The sequence below is a fragment of the Geotrypetes seraphini genome, chromosome 6 (genome assembly GCF_902459505.1).
Source record: "Geotrypetes seraphini chromosome 6, aGeoSer1.1, whole genome shotgun sequence".
NCBI lineage: Eukaryota > Metazoa > Chordata > Amphibia > Gymnophiona > Dermophiidae > Geotrypetes > Geotrypetes seraphini.
Window position 1 is genome coordinate 151,882,934 of NC_047089.1, and position 24,130 is coordinate 151,907,063.

General features: G+C 47.9%; 1 protein-coding gene across 4 annotated transcripts in view; it reads right to left on the reverse strand.

The window, feature by feature from the left end:
* The window catches only part of FHL2 (four and a half LIM domains 2), a 212,596-nt gene that overhangs the window by 93,518 nt on the left and 94,948 nt on the right, over positions 1 to 24,130 (reverse strand). The window contains exon 1 of one of the 4 annotated variants that reach the window (XM_033948738.1): positions 8,135 to 8,153. The exons of 2 other annotated variants lie outside the window; for them this stretch is intronic. The gene's annotated coding sequence lies outside the window, so the exon portion shown is untranslated. Of the gene's footprint in view, positions 1 to 7,760; positions 7,931 to 8,134; positions 8,154 to 24,130 lie in introns of those variants that run through there. One more of the 4 variants, XM_033948735.1, reaches the window with a different exon arrangement.

Genomic DNA, 24,130 nt, shown 5'->3' on the forward strand with positions numbered 1-24,130 from the left:
ACCGCACCGAAACCAGCGGCAGACAGCAGAAGCAGTGGCGGAATACCTGAGAGCACAGCTCTGCCCCTCCCCCGATCCAGCAGGGGATAACGGTTTCTCTGTAAATTCTGAGCTTCCGCATGGAAGGCAAGAGAAGGAGTTGGCCGTCGTGGGAGACCAACTCCGCCCCCAACAGCCCTTGCTGAGCCGTTTCTTCAAATCTGAAAAACTACCATCTTTCCTGCTCAGCCCTTCTTCGGCTCCAGCCACCGCAAGGGAAGGAGTTGGCCGTCGTGGGAGACCAACTCCGCCCCCAACAGCCCTTGCTGAGCCATTCTTCAAATCTGAAAAACTGCCATCTTTCCTGCTCAGCCCTTCTTCGGCTCCAGCTACTGCAAGGGAAAGAGTTGGCCATCGTGGGAGACCAACTCCGCCCCCAACAGCCCTTGCTGAGCCGTTCTTCAAACCTGTAAAACTGCTATCTTTCCTGCTCAGCCCTTCTTCGGCTCCAGCCACCGCAAGGGAAAGAATTGGCCGACGTAGGAGACCAACTCCGCCCCCTACAGCCCCTGCTGAACAGTCCGCTGCCTCCACTCTGCCTGCCTGGCTTAAGTCTCCCATGTTCAAATTCCATCGTGATCTGTACAGTTTACTTGATTGCATTATAAAGGCTCTTACCCAATTAGCCATCGCTAAGCCCCTCCGCTGGAATTTGTCCAGTTACTAGTCTCTGCCCATTGCTAAGGCCCTTTTCTGACAAAAAAAAAAAACCATGAAGCTACCCCTTTGGGTCCTTATACTCCTGCTCTGCTCATCTCTCAACACCTCCCTCTGCCTGAACCCTCCCTCTCCCAACCTGCTCGACTCCTCAAATAGTCACAATTCTGGCCCTGGCACCAGAATCCCCACCCTGACGCACCCCAGGAATCACCCTACCAGAAAAAACCCCCGCAAAGTCAATCCCACCTCTCTAAAGCCTGTCCCCCATGCTAACCTCCCCTGCCATGCCTCTAACTCTCTCACCCCTGTCCCGACCCTTTACTGCTACGCCAGATCCGCATGCAATAAAATTCAAATTCTGAAGGACCTCCTTGAGAACCTTGATCCTGGATTCCTGTGCATCACAGAATCATGGATCTCAAAAGACGACCTCTTCACAAAAAACGAACTCTGCACCCATGGCTACCAAGGCCTCTTTTCACCCAGAATCAACCGCAAAGGAGGTGGCCTGGCACTCCTCTACAAATCCTTCTTTGATGTCCAGCTCCTCGAGAGAGGCACCCACGCTTCATTAGAATATATGCTAGCCTCAATCAATGATGAGCTCCGTCCTCACCCACTGGGCATCCTGTTACTATACCGTCCACCTATCCCTTGGTCCAATTCCTCTAACCTTGTCTTCGAGACCATAACTAATGCCTTTCTCAAATTCCAAAGATTACTAATCATCGGAGACGTTAATCTCCACCTTGACGACTCCACCAGCAAGGACACGATAGAATTCAATGACTTCCTCATCTCCCTAGGTTTCTCCCCCCCCACATCCGCTCCTACCCATGAAAAAGGGCACACCCTAGACCTCATCCAGTTCCTCGACCTCACCGCTTATAAAACATCTGCCGAAGACACCCGTTGGGAACACATCCCGTGGTCAGACCATCTCCTAGGGGCCTTCTGCCTCCCCATCTTCATGTCTCATCTCGGATCCCCACCCCGATCCCTCAATTCTATTACCTTCCGGAAAAAAATTTCGAGTGATCTGTTCTGGACCAAATTCCTCAACCTCCTCCCCTCCATTCCCAAGCTTGCAGACTCTGAAAACAATTGGCACAACTGGATCGCCCTTTCCAAGTCCACCTACCACTCCCTCGCCCCCCAAACCACTAAATCCATCACCTATCCCCATAAAGCCCCTTGGTACCTTCCACTCCATAGAGACCTGAAACAAAAATGTCGAGCCTTAGAGCGAAAATTGAAAAAATCCAAATCCTCATCTGACAGACAGGCCTGGAGAGTCAATATCAAACTCTACAACTCAATATTAAAAAAAGCAAGGAAGAACTTCTATGGAGATAAGATCTCCAAATCCAAAAACCAGAATGGCACATTGTTCAACATTTGGCGCTCCCTAACCACTAAAAATGACTCCACCCTTCTTCCCTCATCTCCTTCAGCCGAGGTCCTAGCAAAATTCTTCAATGATAAGATCTCTACCTTAAGGCGCTCCTTCCCGCCCGTAATCTCCTACAATTCTCTGGTGCCCCCCCGAACCCAACCCCACCCTAGCTGCTCTCAACCCCATCCCTGCCGACAGAACCTGGACTGTCTTCGAGCTCATATCTGATTCTCAGACCCTTAAACTCTGCCTCAAGTTAAAATCATGCAACTGCATCCTGGACCCATTTCCCTCCTACCTATTTGAGAAAATCCCTGCACAGGCCATCACATCTCTTACCAAACTCATAAATTCTGCCCTATTATCAGGCCTATTCTCCACTGAAATGGGACACATTGCATTGACCCCTTTACTGAAAAAAGCTGACCTAGACCCCTCCATACCATCCAACTACCGTCCAATAGCAAATATCCCTCTCCTCACCAAACTGCTCGAGTCTATCATATCTACCCAGCTCTCTTCCTACTTAGAAAGATTCTCCATCCTCTTACCTTACCAATATGGCTTCAGACCCAACTTCTGCACTGAATCCCTAATGGCCTCTCTAATCTCTAAGGTTCAGCAACTGCATTCTCGTAACAAGTTTGCTATCCTTCTACAATTCGACCTCTCCGCAGCTTTTGAAGTTGTCCACCACGACATTCTAATTTTCCAACTCTCTGAGATAGGCATTAGCTCCATAGTTCTTGATTGGTTCTCCAAATTCTTGCGCTCCCGCTCTTACATGGTTAACATGAGCGGCACCTCATCCTCCCCCTGGACCCCGACTTGTGGTGTCCCACAAGGCTCACCCCTCTCCCCAATCCTCTTTAACATTTACATGTCCTCCCTGAAACTACTCCAACTATCCCCCCTTGAAACTCTTTACACTTACGCTGATGACATCCTCGTCCTCCTTGAGACCGACTCGAACCTCACTAACCTCTCCATGAACATATCCTCATGCATAAAGAACCTCCAATCCTGGGCATTCACAATGCATATGAAACTAAACGAGTCCAAAACAAAACTCCTTTGGCTCGGCCCAAAATTAGACCATCTACCTTCCTCCATCCCATTGTCCTCCGGCCCCCCATTACAGCTCGAGTTCTCAAGCAAATTTCTGGGTGTCACCTTAGACTCTTCTCTATCCTTCAATGAACATCTCCAATCCCTGGTGAAGAAATGCTTCTTCAGCCTTCACATGCTAAGGAAAGTCAGACCCTATTTTCACCAAAAACACTTCGCAGTCCTAGTACAATCCATCATCCTCTCCAGATTGGATTATTGCAATTCTATCTACCTCAGCCTAACCAAGAAAAGCCTCCACAGACTTCAGCGGATTCAGAACGCCGCAGCTAAACTTGTTTTCGCGAAAAGCAAATTTGATCACGTCTCACCACTCCTGTCTAAGCTCCATTGGCTCCCAGTAATCCCCAGGATCCACTTCAAATGTGCGTGTCTGGCCTACAAGATCCTACATGGCATCCTTCCTGCCGTTATCCCTCTATCCTGGAACTCCCCAACCCCTACTTCCTCCAGATCCTCCCAAATTTTTAAACTATCCTTCCCTTCCATAAAAGGTATTTCCCATGCAGGCAAACTTGGGTCATCCCTCCCCTTTAGAATCACTGAGATCTGGAATAACCTCACTTCCCCACTCCGAACCTCAAGCTCCCTCCAACTCTTCCGCAAACACCTAAAAACCTGGCTATTCTCAAAACTGTAACACTTCCCCCCTCTTAGGCCTCTCACCTTCCCCCTTTACACCTAACTCTTTAATCTCTCTACTGTAGTTCCTCTCTCATCCTTCTTCCTGTAAACCGTGCCGAGCTCCGCATCTGTGGAGATGGTGCGGTATATAAACCCAAGGTTTAGTTTAGTTTAGTTTAGTTTAGGCATGGATAGGGGGATGTAAAACAAAGGGAGAAGGGCTGCTGCTGGATAAGGGGAGCAGTGAAAGGGTGGAGGTGGACACAGGGGTGGTAAAAGGAAGGGAGAATGGACAGGGGGAGCAGGCAAGGGGTGGTGGTGGACAGCCAAGGAAAAAAAAAAGACAGAAATACAGAGAGAAAAAGAAATAAAGACAGACTCACACACATATATTCTAGCACCCGTTAATGTAACGGGCTATAAGACTAGTCAAGAAATATTTGTTTTAAATTTACTACTTATTAGTTTCATTGCATCTCTCCTAGTAAACAAGTGATCCATGTTCCATGCCATTCAGTACTGTATTTTATAGATCTCTATCATATCTCCCCTGAGTCGTCTCTTTTCCAAGCTGTAGAGCTCTAGCTGCTTTAATCTTTCCTCATAGGGAAGTCATCCCATCCCTTTTATAATTTTCATTGCCCTTTTCTAAACCTTTTCTAATTCTACTATATCTTTTTTGAGATGTGATGACCAGAATTAAACATAGTATTTGAGGTACAGTCACACCATGGAGAGATACGAAGGCATTATAACATTCTCATTTTTGTATTCTATTCTTTTCCTGATAATTCCTAACATTTTATTTGTTCTTTGCCACTGCTGTACACTGAGCAGAGAGAATTTCAATCTATCATCAATGATGACACCTAGATCCTTTTCCTGGGTGGCGACTCCTAATGTGGAACCTTGCATCACACTATAGTTCAGGTTCCTCTTTCCCACATGCATCACTTTGTACTTCACATTAAATGTCATCTGCTCTTTTAATGACCAGTCTCACAAGGCCCTCTTGCAATTTTTCACAATCCTCTTATGATTTAACAACTTTGAATATAAGTTTGTGTTATTTAGCAAATTTAATTACCTCACTAGTTATTCCCATCTCTAGATCATTTACACATATTTTAAAAAGCAGTGGTCCCAGCACAGACCCTTGGGAATCCCACTATCTATCTTTCTCCATTCAGGATACTGACCATTTAATCCTACTCTCTTTTTCTATCTTTTAACCAGTTCTTAATTCACAATAGGACATTACCATCTTTATATAATATGCTCTAGCCCCCCCTGCGCAGTGCATCAGAATGAAAAGGATTCTATACAGAAGACAAAAAGGAACCTTGCCAAAGTACCAAGAGGTGAAGTAGTAGAAACTATGAAAACAAGTCCCCTGTATTAGAGCAGTTATAGGGGTTTGATTGATATTTGCTTGCAACAGTTTTTTCTTTTTCTTAAATTTAATATTGATAATACACTGTTCAGACTCTCTTGACATTGGCTTTAATGTTGACTTTGATGTTGCATCTTATCTGAAAGTTTGGTTTTTCTGTCGTTATATATTAACATTGCAATTTTAAAACAAGGAAACAAGTTCCCTTCCCCAGGCATTGCTGGCTTCTCTGATAATTAAATAAAATATGAGTCTGTTTCTAGTACTGTAATCCCAGAGGGCTACAAACTAGTCAGATTTTCAAGATACTCATAAGAGAGGTCCACATGTACTCAGAGATATCATGAATACCTGGTTTGTAGTTTGATGACTTGCTCTAGAAAGCTCCAGAAGAAAGAGCATGGAACTTCAAGAAGAGAACAGATTGGTGGATCTCAACATTGTATGAAGCACCAAGATCCAGATGAAGAAGGAAACCTACCATGGGCTCAAGTAGGGGGAGATGATTTAAGACAGTGTTTCCCAACCCTATCCTAGAGGACCACCAGCCAGTTGGGTTTTTGGGATAACCCTATTGAATATGCATGAGAGAGATTTGCATATAATGGAGATGGCAGGCATGCAAATATGCTCCATGCATATTCATTAGGGTTATCCTGAAAACCTGACTGGCTGGTGGTCCTCCAGGACAGGGTCAATGGTCAATGGTCTTGTAATGTATGCACAGGTCTGCCTGTTGAGTATGTCTGACTGTAATCCAAGACTATTAAAATACACTGGCTAATGCAAAAGAATAGGAACAACTCTATGTCGGACTCAGGCATTAGTCCCTCAAAATCTCCTTTGTATATCCCAAAAACTGAGCAAGGAAGGAAAATCCCAACATTCTTCTGATCACCCACCCATCATCCCCCCTTTTCCCTTCATACTATTTAATTATTAGTATTTATTAACCACCTTTATGAAGAGATTCACCCAAGGTACCACAATGGGAATGCTTTTATGATTCATTTGCATATTCTGATATTCTCACCTTTTGTTCAATCTGTTCTGATCTGATTTGAGGAAGAGGATTTCAGCTCCAGAAAGGTAAGAAATAAAAAATTATATATATATATATATATATATATATATATTGAACAGCATCTTTTTTGACTAGCTTTGCAAGGCAATATTTTCTTCTTCAGGTCATAGCTCCCTAAAGCTAATAAAAAAATGTACTCTTATTCCAAACAAGTCAGCATTGTATATTCTTTGATTTATTTTTATTTAGTATCCTTTATTTCTATAGGTTTCAATCACCAGTGAATGCTGGGTAATGAGCTCAGGGGATTGTTGATTGCAGGATAAGTATCCACAAACCATAAAATCACTAAAGATATGTGCTTATTACAGCACCAGCCACACTTCCTCATACTGTCATCTACAAAGTATTTCAGAAAAGTATTCCTAGATCTAGTCATATCTGCACCCCGCTTCCCAGGACTGTAATTAAAAGATACATAAGGGAAAATAAATTTAGATTTTGGCCTGCCTTTTCCAAGGAGCTTACAATAGTTGTTGGGTTGTTGGTTTGTTTTATTCGGGTACAATTCCCACCTCATAAAAGCATTCCCTTTACATGGCTACCCCTGCAAATAAGACACGAATTTAATCAAGTGTCAGTGGGAGAAGCAGCTCAGTTTTCCCTGGTTATGCCCATTCTGTAACCAGTAAACCACTCCTCCTGCAATTAAGAATTATTGTCGATGAGGGATACTGATTTATACTCATTTTATACAAAGCCTTATCAACTATCCATTGTTTAAAAATAAAGGGGGGTGGGGAATTATTCATTTGCCTTATTTCATTAAAAACGAATCAAAATGTCGTGGGATCTGGAGCTCCTGCAAACAAGTCATGCTCTGAGTCGCTATTTTGTAAGCTTCCAAAGTTCAGAAAATGTACCTATGGTGTTAATGCCCCATCCCCAAAATAGTTCAAGAAGCGGCGCGATCCTGAGAGATATGACATTTAGGGCCATACTGTACCGCAATCCTTTATGGCTGCATTACAAAAGACATGAAAATAACCACCACCAATATACTGTATAGTCGCCCTTAGGCTTATATGCGAGAAGGGCAAGAGAGCTCCAAGCTCTTTGCTTTTTGCCTTCCGTTCCAATGGACTATATGCAAATCGTTCGCAACGCGGGGCAAGCAGCAAACTGTTCGCAACGCGGAGCAAGCGGCAACAAAACCCGAGAATAAATGCCATCACTTCTCCGACCTTGCCAAACCTTACTTGTATCTGTGTTTTGATTCCCCCCTCCCTTCAAGTGACTGGGGAAAGGGGGGGGGATAGACCCGTTAATCTCTGCAGTAGATGAATCCTCTGGATTACCTGACAGAAAAGGCGGTAGAGCAAAATGTACAGAATCCTAAACTATAGTCTCGAAAAAAGCAAAGGAACCGAGAGAGAAACCCTTAGTTCCAGAGGCGCAGTCGGTGCTGTGCAGAGGAGCCCCCTGGGTGAACTCACCGATCAGCCGCTGGCACTGCGCTGCTGTCGCCGCCAGGATCCGCTGGGAAGCGTGCGAGGGGGGCAGCGAGAGCCCAGTCTAGCCAGCCAGGGCACCGGGCGGCCGCTCTGCTTGCTGCTCGGCAGCCAGCGCCGTGCGCGAGCGGGCGGCTTCCCCAGCCCCGTCCTATCATTTGACCATATAAGGAGACGAAAGCGGCCGAGGCTCTCATTTAGGCTCGCAGCAGCTGGCATTCGACACTTTCCCTCTTCCACCAACGGCAGACGTGTGGGGGGGGGGGGGGGGCGGGGGGGGAATCAAGCACAACTGATCTTCATCTCTTCCAAAAGTCAGGCTCCCTCCAACCCCCTTCCCTTGGCATTTGTAGCTCTACCTTGGTCCTTAATCACGACACGTCTACGAAATCAGTGCGGGAATGATTACCAACGATTCTCCCGCTCTTTTTCTCGGTGGCTGCTCGTCCAGCAGCCATAGGAATTCCTCTCTGTTATTATTAGCTTGCTACCGGCATTTTCCTGAAGAGATAGAGGGGAGGGGAGAGGTGGTTTGTACTTACCTGGTTTAAGAAACAAAATAAGCATTAAGCAACGGTAGTAGGTAAAAAAAAAATGACCTGCCCCCTTTCTGAAACTACCGTAGTAACAAGAATGCAAAGGGAATATACCACTTAATAGAGAGGAAACAGCATCATAAGCCTATTTTCCCATTGAAATCAAATCGCACTCCCGACCACAGGCACATCAGCCTGACAGGAAATGTGATTAAAACCAAAATCAAAACAGGCAACTTTCACCTATCTGGGAGAATGAATATGAGGATCCAATGTGCCTTAAAATGCTGGGCAGAGATCGTCTCTGACACTCTGCCCACAATCTACAAATTCCTACAAATTCAATAAAGAGGTATAGAGTACTTATAATTATTATTGTGATATAATTGAGCTTTCCTGTTCATCGTGGTTTACTGTAGAAACCTCTTACTATCAACAGGGATGGCACATGTATTTCTCCTTTGATAAAAGATGTTAAATAAATAAAATAAATCTGCATATATAAGTGGAATTTGGCTTCTACTCATGCCTTTTTCAAGCATGTTACAGGTGCAATGTTTTTGTCCTCAGGGCTTTCAATCTGTTCTAAGGGGTTCTTTTATTAAGTTGTGTTAGGTGCTAATGTGCCTAAAATGCAACAAAAATGGACTACTGTGAGGTGTGCTAAAGCATCACGTTAATTTTTGCAATTTCCTATTCTAACTACACAATAAATTTTTGCAGTTTTTTTAGGGGGGTATATCAGGGGTGAGAGTGTGTGTTCTTGTGCATGGATAACACAGGATCCTCACTACCTACAAAAGAGGTACATTTCTCCCTCCGTATTTGCGGTTTCAGCACTCGTGGTTTCGCTTATTTGCAATTGTTCACATGCTGACTCCCCCCCCAATTACATCATGAGTAAAGTACTGTACTGATAAAAAGTTTGGCGCTTCCCAGCTTTCACAATCGCTGCTTCTCATCTTCCCAGCATGTACAGAGAAAAACGCTGCTTCCCAGCATGCACAGAGAACATTGCTGCTTCCCAGTTTTCACAATCACTGCTATTATTTGCGATTTTAATATATTAAAGGATGGCTGTTACAAAAAAAACTGCAAATAACATATAAAAAGTTATTCGCAGTTTTTCCGTATTCGCGGTCATGTTCCGCCCCTAACCACCGTGAATATAAAGGGAGGAGTGTAATGGTAAATGTTCCTGTGGTAATTTTTAACCATTTGATCATGGTAATCTCTGACCATTTTCAGGGTAGGAACCTGGGGCAGAACACCTCCTCCTCCAGGCAGTGGGAGGGTGGTTGGTCATGGGGCTAAAGCCCACTTGCATGCAGATCCTTAGCAAGTATTCTGAAACCATCATCATTAAATATACTGATTCATTCACTTATAATATCAAAAATCAATTACTGTATCTCCCGGCCTATACAAAGGAGTACTTCAGAAAGAAACCAGATGACCTCAGCTTATTCAAAATACAGCTATCAAAGTCATTACTGGTTCTAAAAAATATGATCATGTCACCCCGCTTTTAAAGGATGCCCATTGGCTTCCAATCTCTCACAGAATAACATACAAAATAGCCATAATTTTCAAAACATGTAAAAACCAAGGAACCTGCCTTCATTGACAAATTACTGATTCCATATGACCTGCCCAGAGCCCTAAGATCTACAGCTCAACACTTATTTTTTGTGTTTTCATTAAAGATTATCAGTACTCGCCGTACAACAACATTGTCAGTAACCGCCTCCACAATCTGGAATTCTTTGCCATTACACATTAGAGAGGAAACAAATGTAGATAAATTATGTCTTTGGGGTCCTTTTATTAAGCTGCGGTAGGGGTTTAATGCGCATAATACTGCGCGTTAAACCACCTGCTGCGCTAGCCGCTAATGCCTGCATTGAGCAGGCATTCATTTTTAGCCGGCCATGGGGGTTAGTGCATGATGAAATGTCCGACACGCTAACCCTGCTAGCGCGGCTTGATAAAAGGAGCCCTTTGTAATTTTGTATTGTTATATGTTTGTAATTTTGTCTCTGTTTTAATTCCCTCTCTTTTTTAATATTATTGTATCTCGCCTAGAATTTAAGATAGGCAATTAATCAAATTTTAAATAACACTTGACCCGCTTCAATTGGTCTTGCGCCCTCTCCACTCTACAGAAACTGCCCTTGCTAAAGTCTCTAACAACCTGTTCCTGGCCAAATCCGATGGACTCTACTCTATCCTCATTCTTCTCGATCTGTCTGCTGCCTTTGACACTGTTGATTACCACCTCCTTCTTGACACATTGTCCTCGCTGGGATGCCGGGGTTCTGCTTTCTCCTGGTTTCAAATAAAATGGTCTATTGTATGTTAAAATGTACAGCGCTGCGCACGCCTTTCAGCGTTATGGAAATAATAAATAGTAGTATTAGTAGAAACTTGGAATATCAGAGGGGGTGGCCCCACAACTGCTTCAGCACCTCCAACTCTTTGCACTGGGGCAGACCACCCCCACCTAGGTGCTCTAGGAACACTACTAACCATTTTAAAATAATCATGCACTAATGGCAGCCAGTGGCGTAGCTAGTATGAGAGGCTCGTGAGGCGGTGGCCCCCCTCCCCTGCTCTCTTCTCTACCCTACCCCCCTTCCCTGCACCCTCCTGTAACACACGCATGCCCCTTCCCTTCCCCCGTACCTCATTAACATTTTCCTATCGTAATAAATTTTATATTACGCTGGTTCCAATCGTAATTATTAACAGCGGGACCTGGAGTGACCCGCCTCTATATAACACATTACCCCCTTCCCAACATACCTTTCACCTATCTCAATGAGACAATACACTTTGTTGGTAATACCTGGCCGCAGCCCTGTTTATTGAATATCAACATATTCAGATAACATTTACATAAATCAATATATAAATTAACAGCCATAAATAACACATTAACAATAACCCATAACAATGGTATCACCATTGTGACCTTGATCCCGAGCTACCATTAGATGTAATTGGCCCCCGACCCCGCCGTCTAAGCTAGGGTCCGAGGGGTGGCATGTCCCACACATGCCCCATTATCCAGGGTCATCCGACCCACCAGGCACAGCTCCCAGCCGGCCCACCGCTCATCCCTTGATGAGCCCATTAGCCAGTAGCTCGGGATACCGCCACCATGACTACCTTACACACCCCAAAACTAGAGGGCGGGCGGGCGGGAAAGCTGCTTCGGAGGACCCAAACTGTTCGGGTCCTCCGCGAGCCCTGCCTTTTAACCCTTCCCTCCCCCACAATTCCTTTCGGCCGCGACAACCAACGCGATCCCTTCTTGGTGACCGCCCCCTTTTGGGCCCGCTACCCCTACCCCTCCATCGGCCTAACTAGTCCGATGGGCGATCCGGCGGGCCACCCAGCCCCGCGTTAAGTTCGCCCATCGAGACTAGCTCTTGGGCTTTTTATAACAGCGGGACCTGGAGTGACCCGCCTCTATATAACACATTACCCCCTTCCCAACATACCTTTCACCTATCTCAATGAGACAATACACTTTGTTGGTAATACCTGGCCGCAGCCCTGTTTATTGAATATCAACATATTCAGATAACATTTACATAAATCAATATATAAATTAACAGCCATAAATAACACATTAACAATAACCCATAACAATGGTATCACCATTGTGACCTTGATCCCGAGCTACCATTAGATGTAATTGGCCCCCGACCCCGCCGTCTAAGCTAGGGTCCGAGGGGTGGCATGTCCCACACATGCCCCATTATCCAGGGTCATCCGACCCACCAGGCACAGCTCCCAGCCGGCCCACCGCTCATCCCTTGATGAGCCCATTAGCCAGTAGCTCGGGATACCGCCACAGGCCTGTAACGCGTTACAGGCCCCCCCCCAAGGAAAGGAAAACAGGGCTGCGGCTAGAAGACCAACACTCGCTCGCAACAAGAGACGACGTCGTCCAACAGCAAATCACAACTGCTAGCCCATTATGAGGCTCAACGAAGTAGAAGCCCAGCAAGACACAACCCAGGCCAGTTGACCTCCAAGCCCAACCCCAAAGCCCCCAGGACCCTCCCGGGACGAGGCACCGAATTGGACCCCCCAAGGACGAGACCCAAACCCTGCCGAAACCACCCCGTTAACAGGACGACAAGAACCCTGCTCGCCCCACACCTCCCCCATGGAGGAACCCCCTGAACAGGCCACAAAGCCCAAGCGAGACAAATCAAGTCGACAGCCCTGTACATCACCAGAACAGCCCCCTGCCCCTAAATCTCCAGACAGTAACCCAAGGCACCAACCACCAGCATAGCAGCTTGGAAAAAACTGGCGGGAAGGCACCACATAACACAGCCGCAGGGCAATCCCCCCACAGGGAGCGGCCGACCCACACCCAGACACACCCCCGCCGGCACCAAGCGTAAAGAGAGCCGCACCGACCGATTGCAACCACGTCAACAAGGCGTCAGGAGAACCCGAAGAACCAGGACTGAGACCCCACGCCCAACTCGCACCTATACACCAGAGGGGCGACAAGGAATAACGCGCCCACATCCGGCTCCAAATCCAGCAAACTAGTCTTGACCAAGAAGTCCCCGAAGGAACCGACTGGGACTAACCAAATCCAAAATGGGCCTCCCCCCGACACAGCCCCGCCCGAGCATGCACCGAACAACTCTAATCCAACCCAACGGGGCCACCGAATAAAACCCCCAGGTCCAAAAGGGGATGGCCATAAACTCAGGACGGGACCCACCGCCAGGTAACGAACAGATATTCCCAGAGCTAATGCGATATACTGCAGGACCACCCTAGCTCTGCCTACCCAAAACGACCTAAGACAAGCGCCACGAACAGCGGCAAGCCAGCCAAAGGAGGAAGGGGGAGAGACAGGGTCGCAGACCGAGGCACCTGTACCGCACCCTATATCACACCGGCCCCCATACAGCCCGCGCCCCAAAGAACCAGGACCACCCTCTCCTGCCACCACCAGACCAACCGCAAGTCAGCGCACGACCGAAATATGAAAACAACCAAGCAGGAGCCCATCACCAGAGGAACCATGATAGCAACTCCGCAACACCAACCAACCAGCAACGAGCCCACGCAGCACCTGGTCCCCTGCCCCTAAGAAACCACCAAACACCTAGTCCAATCACAACCCGCCACCGAGGCACCCCGAAACAGCCCCACTTGCAGGGCAGGGGAATAAAGTCCTTCAGCATTGGAACCAGGGCCCCTCAGCGCCCCGCACTGCAGCACCCCCACGAACCAGGAGCCCCCGCTCCATCTGGGACAAGCATCAACCATCCATCACCACCCCTCGCCCTAGGGGAGGGCACTGCAAGCCCATGGAATTCAGACCGACGCCACGCACCACCAGCAGTGAGCAACCAGCACCACCCAGCCCGCACTGTAAAACCCCCAAACTGACCTAGTCCTCCCTAGGAGGTCTCTAAACCATACCCAGTCTCAATCGTGCTCTAAGGAGGTCACCAGAACCTCCTCCAGCTCGCCCCATCCTTGGATACCAATGAACCTGCCCCAGCTAGCCCCAAGGAAACCATCCAAACCAAGCCAGCATTAGCCCATCCCGGGAGTCCCCAGAACCGTTGCCCGGATCCACCCCTCTAGCCAGCCCCCAGGGGAGGCCCAGCACTACCTTCGTTCTGCCCCCCCCCCGGGGAGTCCACAAAACCACCCCGGTCCTCCCACCTCAGGGGGACCGCCGAACCCCACCCAGGACCTGTCACCCCCAGGGAGGCCACAGAACCACCTCAGTCCAGCAACCCCCGTGGAGTCCACTGAATCACCCCCGTCCTGCCCCCCCCGGGGAGTCCACAGAATCACCCTGGTCCTGTCATCCCGGGGAGTCCACCGAACCACCCTGGGTGTTTCCCCCGAGGAGCCGCAGAACCACCCCGATCTTGCCCTCCCATGGAGGCCACAGAACCACCCTAGTCCTGCCACCCCTGGGGAGTCCACAGAATCACCCCAGTCCTGCCCTCCCGGGGAGTCCACAGAACCACCCTGGTCCTGCCATCCCGGGGAGTCCACAGAACCACCCCGGGTTTTTTTCCCCCCGTAGAGTCCCCAGAACCCCCCCGGTCCTGCCCCCCCGGGGAGTCCACAGAACCACCTTGGTCCTGCCCCCCCGGGGGGTCCACAGAACCGTCCTAGCACTGCCCCCCAGAGAGACCACAGAACCGCCCGGTCCTGTTCTCCCAGAGGGTCCACAGCACCAGATCAGCCCAATCCCCCAAGGGGAAGCCAGGCCACCAACCAAGCCACATTTCGCTGCCGCAGAACAACTCCATGTCCTGCAGACAGCTGGCAAAAGGGCATGCCACCGTAGCAGTGGCGCCATCCGAAGCTACCACCAAGTCTTTGGACCCCGTCACACGCTGGCTCCAACGTATCCGAAATTCCGTCCATGGACCACCAGTGAAGAAGAGACGATCCCCGGAGACTGCCGTCTCCAGACCTGAAACAAAACCAAAAGAGCAGCAGCAGCAAACCCCCAAAGCATCCACCCGATAGAACACCCGTCAGTGGCCTCAGCCCCTACTGACATCCCCACCTCCAGGCCAAGCCCCCCCCCCCCCATCCGGACCCCTGCCCCAGGAAAAGGAAAAGGAGGAGAAGGAGCCGACTCACCAGGAGACCGCAAGACCATAAAGAAGAGGGAACAAGGCCCTAGAGCAAGGAGCCACCAGAGCGAACTCCCCCACCTGCCACCAAGGCACCCGCCCTCCAACGGAAGGACCCTGCCTCCCTCCACACGGACACGAAGCCAGCGCGTAAGAGCAGCACCCACGCGCAAGAGTAACTGAGAGGAGCTACAGGGCAGGAAACCCCCCCACTGCAGGGGCCGAGGCAGAATCTGTATCCACCTCGCCCCAAGCTCCCCCCCAATCAGGCACAGGCTGAGGAACCTGATTCAATGAGGTTTGGTGTCGGTTTTATTTCATTTTATGTTATTTTTATTTTATTTAATTTTATTTTATTATATTTTTATATTTTAGTATAACACATTGGTACAGAGGAAAAGGGGGGCCCTATCCGCCCCACCGCCTCACCACAAGGCCTAGCCGCCGCCCATGAGGCAGTCAAAACAGCAGCCCGGCAACCCTGTGAAGAAACAGGCAGCACACAACGAGCACCCCCACTCCTGCCCCCAGTGATCCAGGATCCTTTGCTAAGGTGGCCGGGAGAGGGGCAGCATGCATGAGCCCCACTGCACGCACCAAGCGCCGTCCACTTACAACGCTACGAGCGCAGGGGCGCCCCGATCTGTGCCCTCTCGCGCCTGATCCTCTCCCTCTCCCCGCCGACGTGACCCAGAGGAGGAAGACGAAGAAGAGGAAGAAGAGGTTGCAGAGGAGTAAGAGGAAGACAACGAAGAATCTCTGCCCCCCCGTCTCTTTTTAACCTTACCCTTTTTCTTCCCCCGTTTTCCCCGAACACTAACCCCAGCCCCTAGGGCCATGTTACCCGTGATCCGGTCGTCTCCAGGTCTGTGTCCGCCTCCCGCTGCTCCCGAAGTGGCGCCTTCCGCAGCAGCCACTGTAGCTGGACGCTGCTGGTCTCGAGCATGCTCTCCGCCACCGATCTGTGGAGTTGCAGCCGTTCCTCCGCTAGACTGTCCCGTATCAGAAGTCCCAGCCGTCTCGACAGGTCCCGCAGCGATGTCCTGTGGGAAGAAATCCGAACAGGGGCCAGCAACCGGCACAGCAGCAGGGTAGTAAGCCCCGTAGAACCAGCCCCAACATGAGGTCCCCCGCTACCCCCAAGCGCACCCGGTCCCCAAAGATAAGGAGGAAACGGTGGAGGGACTGACTCCCCGGGGGTTCCACTCCAGGGCGTGCGCCAGGGACCTGTAGACCAGGGAGCCCACCACCCCGCTGGGCCCGTTGGCCCACCTCCCCCCGTTCCTGATGTCGAGGGGGTGCCAGGAACAGCGGCAGACTCGGGCGCATTCCCCCCAGCCCGATCTCATGGGGAACTCGGGTGCCACCGCCGGCTCTCTCCCCGGCCCACCACCCCCCCCTGTGAGCGGGCTCATGATGGGCAGGCTCTGGGGCCACCGCCCCCGGGTCCCCGACGACCGTGACCCTCCCGGCCAGCAAGGCACCCGAGTTCTGCGCCCCCACAACGCTCCTCCCCCTTCCCGCGGCAGGGTTCCGGCTCCTGCCCCTGCAGGTAGACCCCGCACCGCGACGAACCCTCAACTTCCTCTTACCCTCTTCTCCTGAACCCTCAGCCTCCCCTCCTGGCGCAGTGTCAGCCCTTCTCCCCAGCTGAGGCCTGAATCCTCAACCTCCGGTCACCAACCCTGCACTCAACCCCTGAGCCAGCCCGGTTTCCACTCCTCCACCTGCCTCTGGCCTCGCCCCCACTGCCTCCAGCGCTATGGCTGCCCGTGCCGATGCGCGGGAGCGCCTCGGAGGTAACTGCCTGCCCCCCCCTGCAGCCACACTCACCAGGCATAGATCCTCCTCGTCGAGGGAGTCGCCAGCCAGCAGAAAAATCTCAGCTGGGTCCGCCTGCAATGAGTGCGCCATGCTCTCCCGCTCCGGTCGGCCACGTGCAGAAAAGGTAGGCCGCGAACCGCGCGTCTGGCCGGCGGTCCTCTTCGCAGCACTGCGCCTCGCTCGGCACAGCAATCCGCGACTGCGAGCGCCCTCCCGGCCCGCAAGCTGCTCCAGCGGATCGGCTCTTGCAGGGGGACTGCAGGCTGCGCTCGCGAACAGAAAGCTGCTTCGGAGGACCCAAACTGTTCGGGTCCTCCGCGAGCCCTGCCTTTTAACCCTTCCCTCCCCCACAATTCCTTTCGGCCGCGACAACCAACGCGATCCCTTCTTGGTGACCGCCCCCTTTTGGGCCCGCTACCCCTACCCCTCCATCGGCCTAACTAGTCCGATGGGCGATCCGGCGGGCCACCCAGCCCCGCGTTAAGTTCGCCCATCGAGACTAGCTCTTGGGCTTTTTATTTTGCAAAGTTTTGTATTATTCATCGTTATCATTTACGGCTATTGTAAACATAATGTAAATAAGTCATAAGTCTGTAAATTCTTTATTAGTCCATACAGACTGTTTATCCACGATGGCAACAACATTTTTGGAATGTCCCGTCATCCGGGACACACGATAGGAAAAGGTTAACGTTCATGGCGCGAGCGGCAACCCTAACCTGCTCGTACTAGTATTGGCTCTTCCTCTGATATTGCTTTCTAGGTGCGGATCCAAGAAGTGATATCACAGGAAGAGATGACCCTGGCGTGAGGTACAAGGGAAGGGGCGCGCGTGCGGTAGTGGGGGAGGGGCAGGGAAGGAGCAGGGGGCGGAGAGGAGGATGAGTGACAGCGGCAACGCCATGACAGTGCCTGGGGCAGACACCCCCCCTCTCCCCCCCCCCCGCCTTACTAAGCCACTGATGGTGCATGGCTATTAATGGAGAAAATAGAAAGTCAGAGATTTTGTGGTTGCGGTAAATATAGTTGTAGAGTATTACTACTATTACTAATCATTTCTATAGCACTACTAGACATACGCAGTGCTGTACATCAAAACATAGAAGAGAGAGTCCCTGCTCAAAAGAGCTTACAATCTAGTCAAGACAGACAAACTGGACAAGAAGGCGCATCAGGTGGGGGAAATTACAGAGGGAAAGACAAAGTATGGGAAATAATCAAATAAGGGTATGTTAAGGCCAATTTTTATGACAGTTTTGTTAAAGGATCCCTAAGATTATACAATGGAGGGTTAAATGACTTACCCAAGATCACAAGAAACAGTAGTGGGATTTGAAACTGGCATCTCCACTCTATTCCACAGTTTAATCTATGGAGACCTTCATCAATCAGAATTTTGTGACATCTGTAGTTATTTCATATTTAAGGGTATGATGCTGCATTATTGACATGGGTGGGGCAAGAATGATTTCCTATGCAACCATCATCCTTACGAGGGTAAGTGGTGATGTATATAAATTGTTTCTACCTTAATATGGACATTTCTACTGAAAAAGCAAATCAGTTAGTTCTCTTCATGTCCTCAATACACAAACTGCAAGTTAGGTAGAGCTGGATATCAATTTTGTCCCTAGACTGTAAAGCACTTTCTCACTGGTCTCTTCAGCTGTAAATTAGAAGATAAGCTCACACTCAAGAGACAAATAGTCTTTATCCTGAAAGCTTGTATCTAAGTACATCCCTTGGTCTTACAGCCCTAACTGGCAGAGCAGCCCTTCTACTAAGGTGTTTTATCCACTTAACATGTGAATTAGTGCATGGTAACTGTTACCACAAACTAACGAATACCTCTCTGAAATTAAACGGGCTAACTTACCCAATCAATTCCACCATTAAAATCCTTGGAGTCATCCTGGACCGATGCCTGACTTTTGAAGACCATATCAATGCTCAGGTTAAAAAATGCTTTTGCACCCTCTGGAAACTCCGTACCATCAAACATTACTTTGACTTCCTCTCCTTCCGATTGCTGGTTCAGTCTTTAATCTTAAGCACCTTAGACTGTTGCAATATCATATATTTGGGATTCTTCAAGAAAACCATCAAGCGCCTGAGAATCATTCAGAATACTGCCGTCCGTCTCATGTATGGTCTCAAAAAGTAGGATCATGTAAGCCCGTTCTACAGAAAACTTCATTGGTTGCCAATGGAGGCAAGAGTCATCTTCAAGTTTGCCTGCCTTTGCTTCAAAACCTTAACGGGTTCATCCCGATTTACCTGTTGCGCCATTTCGTGTTTCCAAGCATCACTTGCACACGTAGTGCCTATCTGTTTGCCTTCCCCTCCCTGAAGGGCTGTATCTACAAGAGATTCCTTGATAGAACACTATCATTCCAACCTGGCAAATGGAATAAATGTCTAACCATCCTCATTTCAAGTGCACCCTCCTACCAATCCTTCAGGAAATCAATTAAAACCTACCTCTTTGATAAATTTCTCTGACTCCTTCCTACCTTGTTATATCACTGAAATACCTGCTGTATCTCTGACATATTTCCGGTTAACCCAACCTCTCTCGGCTCACTAATGTAATTGAAATTTGTTACCAATGTACTTGACAAAATTTTCTGTAACATCGCTGTATATGTACAGTCTCTTCCTCTGTAAACCGCTCTGAACTGCTTGTGGTATTGCAGTATATAAAAAATAAAGTTATTATTATTACCGGACATTTGCAATAACTGGTACCACAATGGCATGATAGTACATGCTATGGCGCTCACAATTAGGTACTGGAAAAAATTGGCACTAAGCACTATTTTATATAGGGCACTTTAGGCTGTGTTTATGTTTATTAAGAATTTGATATACCGCTCCCACATTTTACTGACCTAAGCGGTTTACAGTGCAACAGTTGAATATAGAAAGGAACTCCATAGGACATATTCAAATAGGAAAGGAAGAGATAGGTACAAGATATACATCCTAACAAGTATTCATTATGGGTGAAAACAAAAATTACTTAAAAAATATAAATAAAGAAATTTTAAGAAAATTAGAGATTTAAAAATAAAGAAATGAAAATAAAATAAAAGTGAAATAAGTCCAATTGGATTCAGTCCAGTGTAAGGCAACAGCAGGACACAATGGGTGAATCAATCCATCATTGGCCAAAGAAGACCTCAGGATAAAATTTGGGTATTTCCCATACTTTGTCTTTCCCAATAGCTGTCTTATCATTCCCTCTGTAATTTCCCCCACCTGATGCACCTTCTTGTCCAGTTTGTCTGATATGAAGGGAATTAGATGAATAAAATAAATGAACTGATGGGTCAAAATTTCAAATCAGATCAAAAACGAAGGATAAAATAAAAGATGATGAAAAATAAAGTAAATATGTTGGGGGATCTTAGAAAAAAAATAAAATAAAATGGAAACAAGGAAGGGAGACAGAACAGCAGGTGACTTAACTGGCCGCCATCTTGTTAGAACTTCCTTTACAGAACACCCTTTACAGAATCAGAGCCTTAATGCATACTGTCATTTGTGCAGTTAATGCGGATTTACTCATCCCCTCAAGAGGAGGCATTAGGTGCACCCACACTAATTGCAACTAGGTTTAGTTTGCACTAATGAACACTGTCATTTTACAACTACAGCCATGCCTAGAGTTACCATATTTGTGAAGACCAAAAATGAGGACACACAGTCCCGCCCTTAGCCCCCACCTCCACCCACACACTAACTCAGCATACAGCAATGCTAGAGAAACAAACTAAAATGCAATCAGAGATGCACATTACATATTCCAATTAATACATTCTGAATAAAATACTTTTTTCTACCTTTGTTGTTTGAGCATTTTGTTATTCTATTTCGCATTGGTTCCAGCATCTGTTTTATGTTTTTATCTGGTTATTTTCCGTTGCCTTTGCAATGTCTTCTGTCTATTTGACATTGTTAATTTTTCCATGTCCACCATCTTCCTATCTCCTTATCCATCCTGTTCAACATTTCCCCTCTGTGTCCCCGTCCCTTTCCTTCCTCCAGTCCCAGTATCTGACTTCAAAGTGTCTTGATCCAGCATTTATACGAATGTTAATGCTGAGCACCAGCCAACAGAAAGGCAGGGATCTTCAATATGGGAAGTGGTGCGTCAAACCTTAGTAACAGTGTGTAACAAGTTTCAACTTATCAGTCAGTTGTGAGCTACGGTTGAAAGAAGGTGTGTTTCAAAGTGTGCCGTAAATCATGAATCATGGACAACATGAAATTTTGTTTCAAACTGCAAAAAAGTGCTAAAGAAACACACAAAATGTTAAAATTAGTTTATGGTGATGCTCCAGCGATCATGAAGACTGTTTACAAGTGGTTTGAGCAATTTTGTAATGGTTGTGAATCGGTTGAACATGAGGGGAGTTGTCCCAAACTTCAACATCAAAAACCCAAAAGAATGTTGAAAGAGTAAGTGAAATGATTTGATCAAACAGGCATTTGACTATTAGGGAAACTTCTGAGGATCTGAATACCTCTTATGATTCCATTTAAAACATTTTAACAACAGATCTGAACATGAGGTGAGTGAATGTGGCCTGAGAAATAGGCAAATGGTTTCATCCTCCATCATGACAACGCTCCATGTCACACATTGCTTCTGGTATGGCAATTTCTGTCAAATAAAAACATTATAGTGAGTCCTCATCCACCTTATTCACCAGATCTGGCACCGTGTGACTTCTGGTTCTTCCCCCAAAGTCAAAATGACCATGAAAGGTAAATGTTTTGAATTGATTCAGGACATCGAGGCAGCCATAACAGTGCAACTAAAGACACTCACAAAAGAGGATTTCTAGAACTGCTTCAGAAAGTGATGAGAACGATGGGATGTGTGTTTGAATTGAGAGGGAGTATTTTGAGGGGAATTAATGGCATTTGTATTAATCAGTTTCCCCTCTGTGTCTCTGTCTTGCCCTGTCCTACGTTTCTCTCTTTGTCCCTATCCCTTCCTGTGATCAGCATTGCCCTCCTGTGTCTCAATCCCCCCATGTCCTTCCATACCTAGCATAACTTCACTTTCTCCCTGTTCCTCCCCTCTCTCTTCCTTTCTTCCCACCCCTCACCCTGGGGCCAGGATCTCTCCCTCTCTCATCCCACTCCCTCCCCTCATAGGTCTCTGGGATGTGCCCCTCTCTTCCATCCAGCATCGTTTCCCCTTTCTTCCCCTAGTCAGTCAGCTAGTCAGCATCTCGCCCTCTCCCTTCTTCCCTCAGCACCTCTTCCTGTCTTTCCCTCCCACCCCTCTCCCAGTCTAGTAGAGCAGCACTTAGTTCCCCTTCCCTCTCCCATGCAGGTCAAGCAATTCTTCCTCTCTCCCTCCCCATAGTTCCAGTATCTCTCCCTCCTGCTGGTTCCTTGCAGTCTGATTGTGCTACCATGCCTCAATCGTTACTGGCAGGAACACTGCAGCAATTGAAAGGAGTTGCCGGGGGGGGGGGGGCCTCCATCTTCTCTGCAATGCGTCTGCCTTCTCTGATTCAACTTCCTGTTCCACATGGACAGGACACATCTCAGGGAAGATGGAGGCTCCCAGGGCAGTTCCTTTCAATCACTGCGGTGTTCCTGTCGGTAGCAATTGGGGCACAGTAGCACCATTGGACTGTGGGGAGTGGGAGGGAGAGTGAGACACAGAGGAAAGCTGCCGGCAGCCCAGGACAGTAGGCGGAGTGAAAGTCAGGGAGATTGTGGGATGTGGCAGAGAGAAAACTCAAAGAACTGACCCGCAGTGGGTGTTTCAATGACTGATACTACCGCCAACATAATGAGGATTTGAAGTGCTGGGGTGGGGGGGTGGGAGTAGGGTTACCATATTTGTTTAAGTAAAAAAATAAGACATGTGGCCCTGCCCTGTTCTGCCTCCAACAAGCCCCCCAGCCTCATCTCCTCTCCTTCCCTGAGCTCGGGGCCGTGGCTGGAGGAACCCTGAGCACGTGCAGATGCAAGGCAATGATATCTCTAAACTTCTCTGTACCAAATTCTTCTACTTTTCTTTGGAGTTCCTTTCTATATCAATTCCTGTAAACCGTGCCGAGCTCTACTTCTGTGGAGATGATGCGGTATACAAACTTAATGTTTAGTTTAGTTTATATCACATGCATGCACACATACATGTGATGTCATTATATCACATTAACGCATGCTTGGAGGCCCTCTAGATGCAGCCCTGAGCTCTGGCAGAGCTAGGACCTTCCAAAACCCAGACAAATTGCCAGGTTTTCATAATCCATCCAGACACCTGGACAGTCCTCTAAAAAGAAGACATGTCTGGGTAAATTTGGACCTATGGTAACCCTAGACCAGGGGTGGTACCAGCTCACAGATCAAGCTCTGGTATGTCTACTAAATATCTCCCCATTTCCTCTTTTGGTTCTCCCTCCCACATAGCTGACAGCTGATTCGAATCATGTAAGACATCATACAGACCTGGGATTAAGAACATAAGAATAGCCTTACTGGGTCAGACCAATGGTTCATCAAGCCCAGTAGTGGCCAATCCAGGTCACTAGTACCTGGCCAAAACCCAAAGAGCAGCAACATTCCATTCTACCGATCCAGGGCAAGCAGAGGCTTCCCCCATATCTTAATAACAGACTGTGGACTTTTCCTCCAGAAATTTGTCTAAACCTTTCTTAAAACCAGCTACACTATCCGCTTTTACCACATCCTCTGGCAATGCATTCCAGAGCTTAACTATTCTGAGTGAAAAAATATTTCCTCCTATTGGTTTTAAAAGTATTTCCCTGCAGTTTCATCGAATGTTCCCTAGTCTTTGTAATTTTTGACGGAGTAAAAAATCGATCCACCTGTACCCATTCTACTCCACTCAGGATTTTGTAAACTTCAATCATATTTCCCCTCAGCGTTCTCTTTTCCAAGCTGAAGAGCCCTAACCTTTTTAGTCTTTCCTCATACGAGAGGAGTTCCATCTCCTTTATCATCTTGGTCGCTCTTCTTTGAACCTTTTCTAGTGCCGCTATAAGGAGACCAGAATTGAATGCAATACTTCAGGTGAGTGATACAGAGGCATTAAAATATCTTTAGTCTTGTTAACCATCCATTTTTTAATAATTCCTAGCATCTTGTTTGCTTTTATGGCTGCCGCCGCACATTGGGCAGAAAGTTTCATCGTATTGTGTACAATGACACTCAGATCCCTTTCTTGGGCGCTAACCCCCAAGGTGGACCCTAGCATCCGGTAACTGTGATTTGGGTTATTCTTCCCAATGTGCATCACTTTGTATTTGTCCACATTAAATTTCATCTGCCACTTGGACGCCCAGTCTTCCAA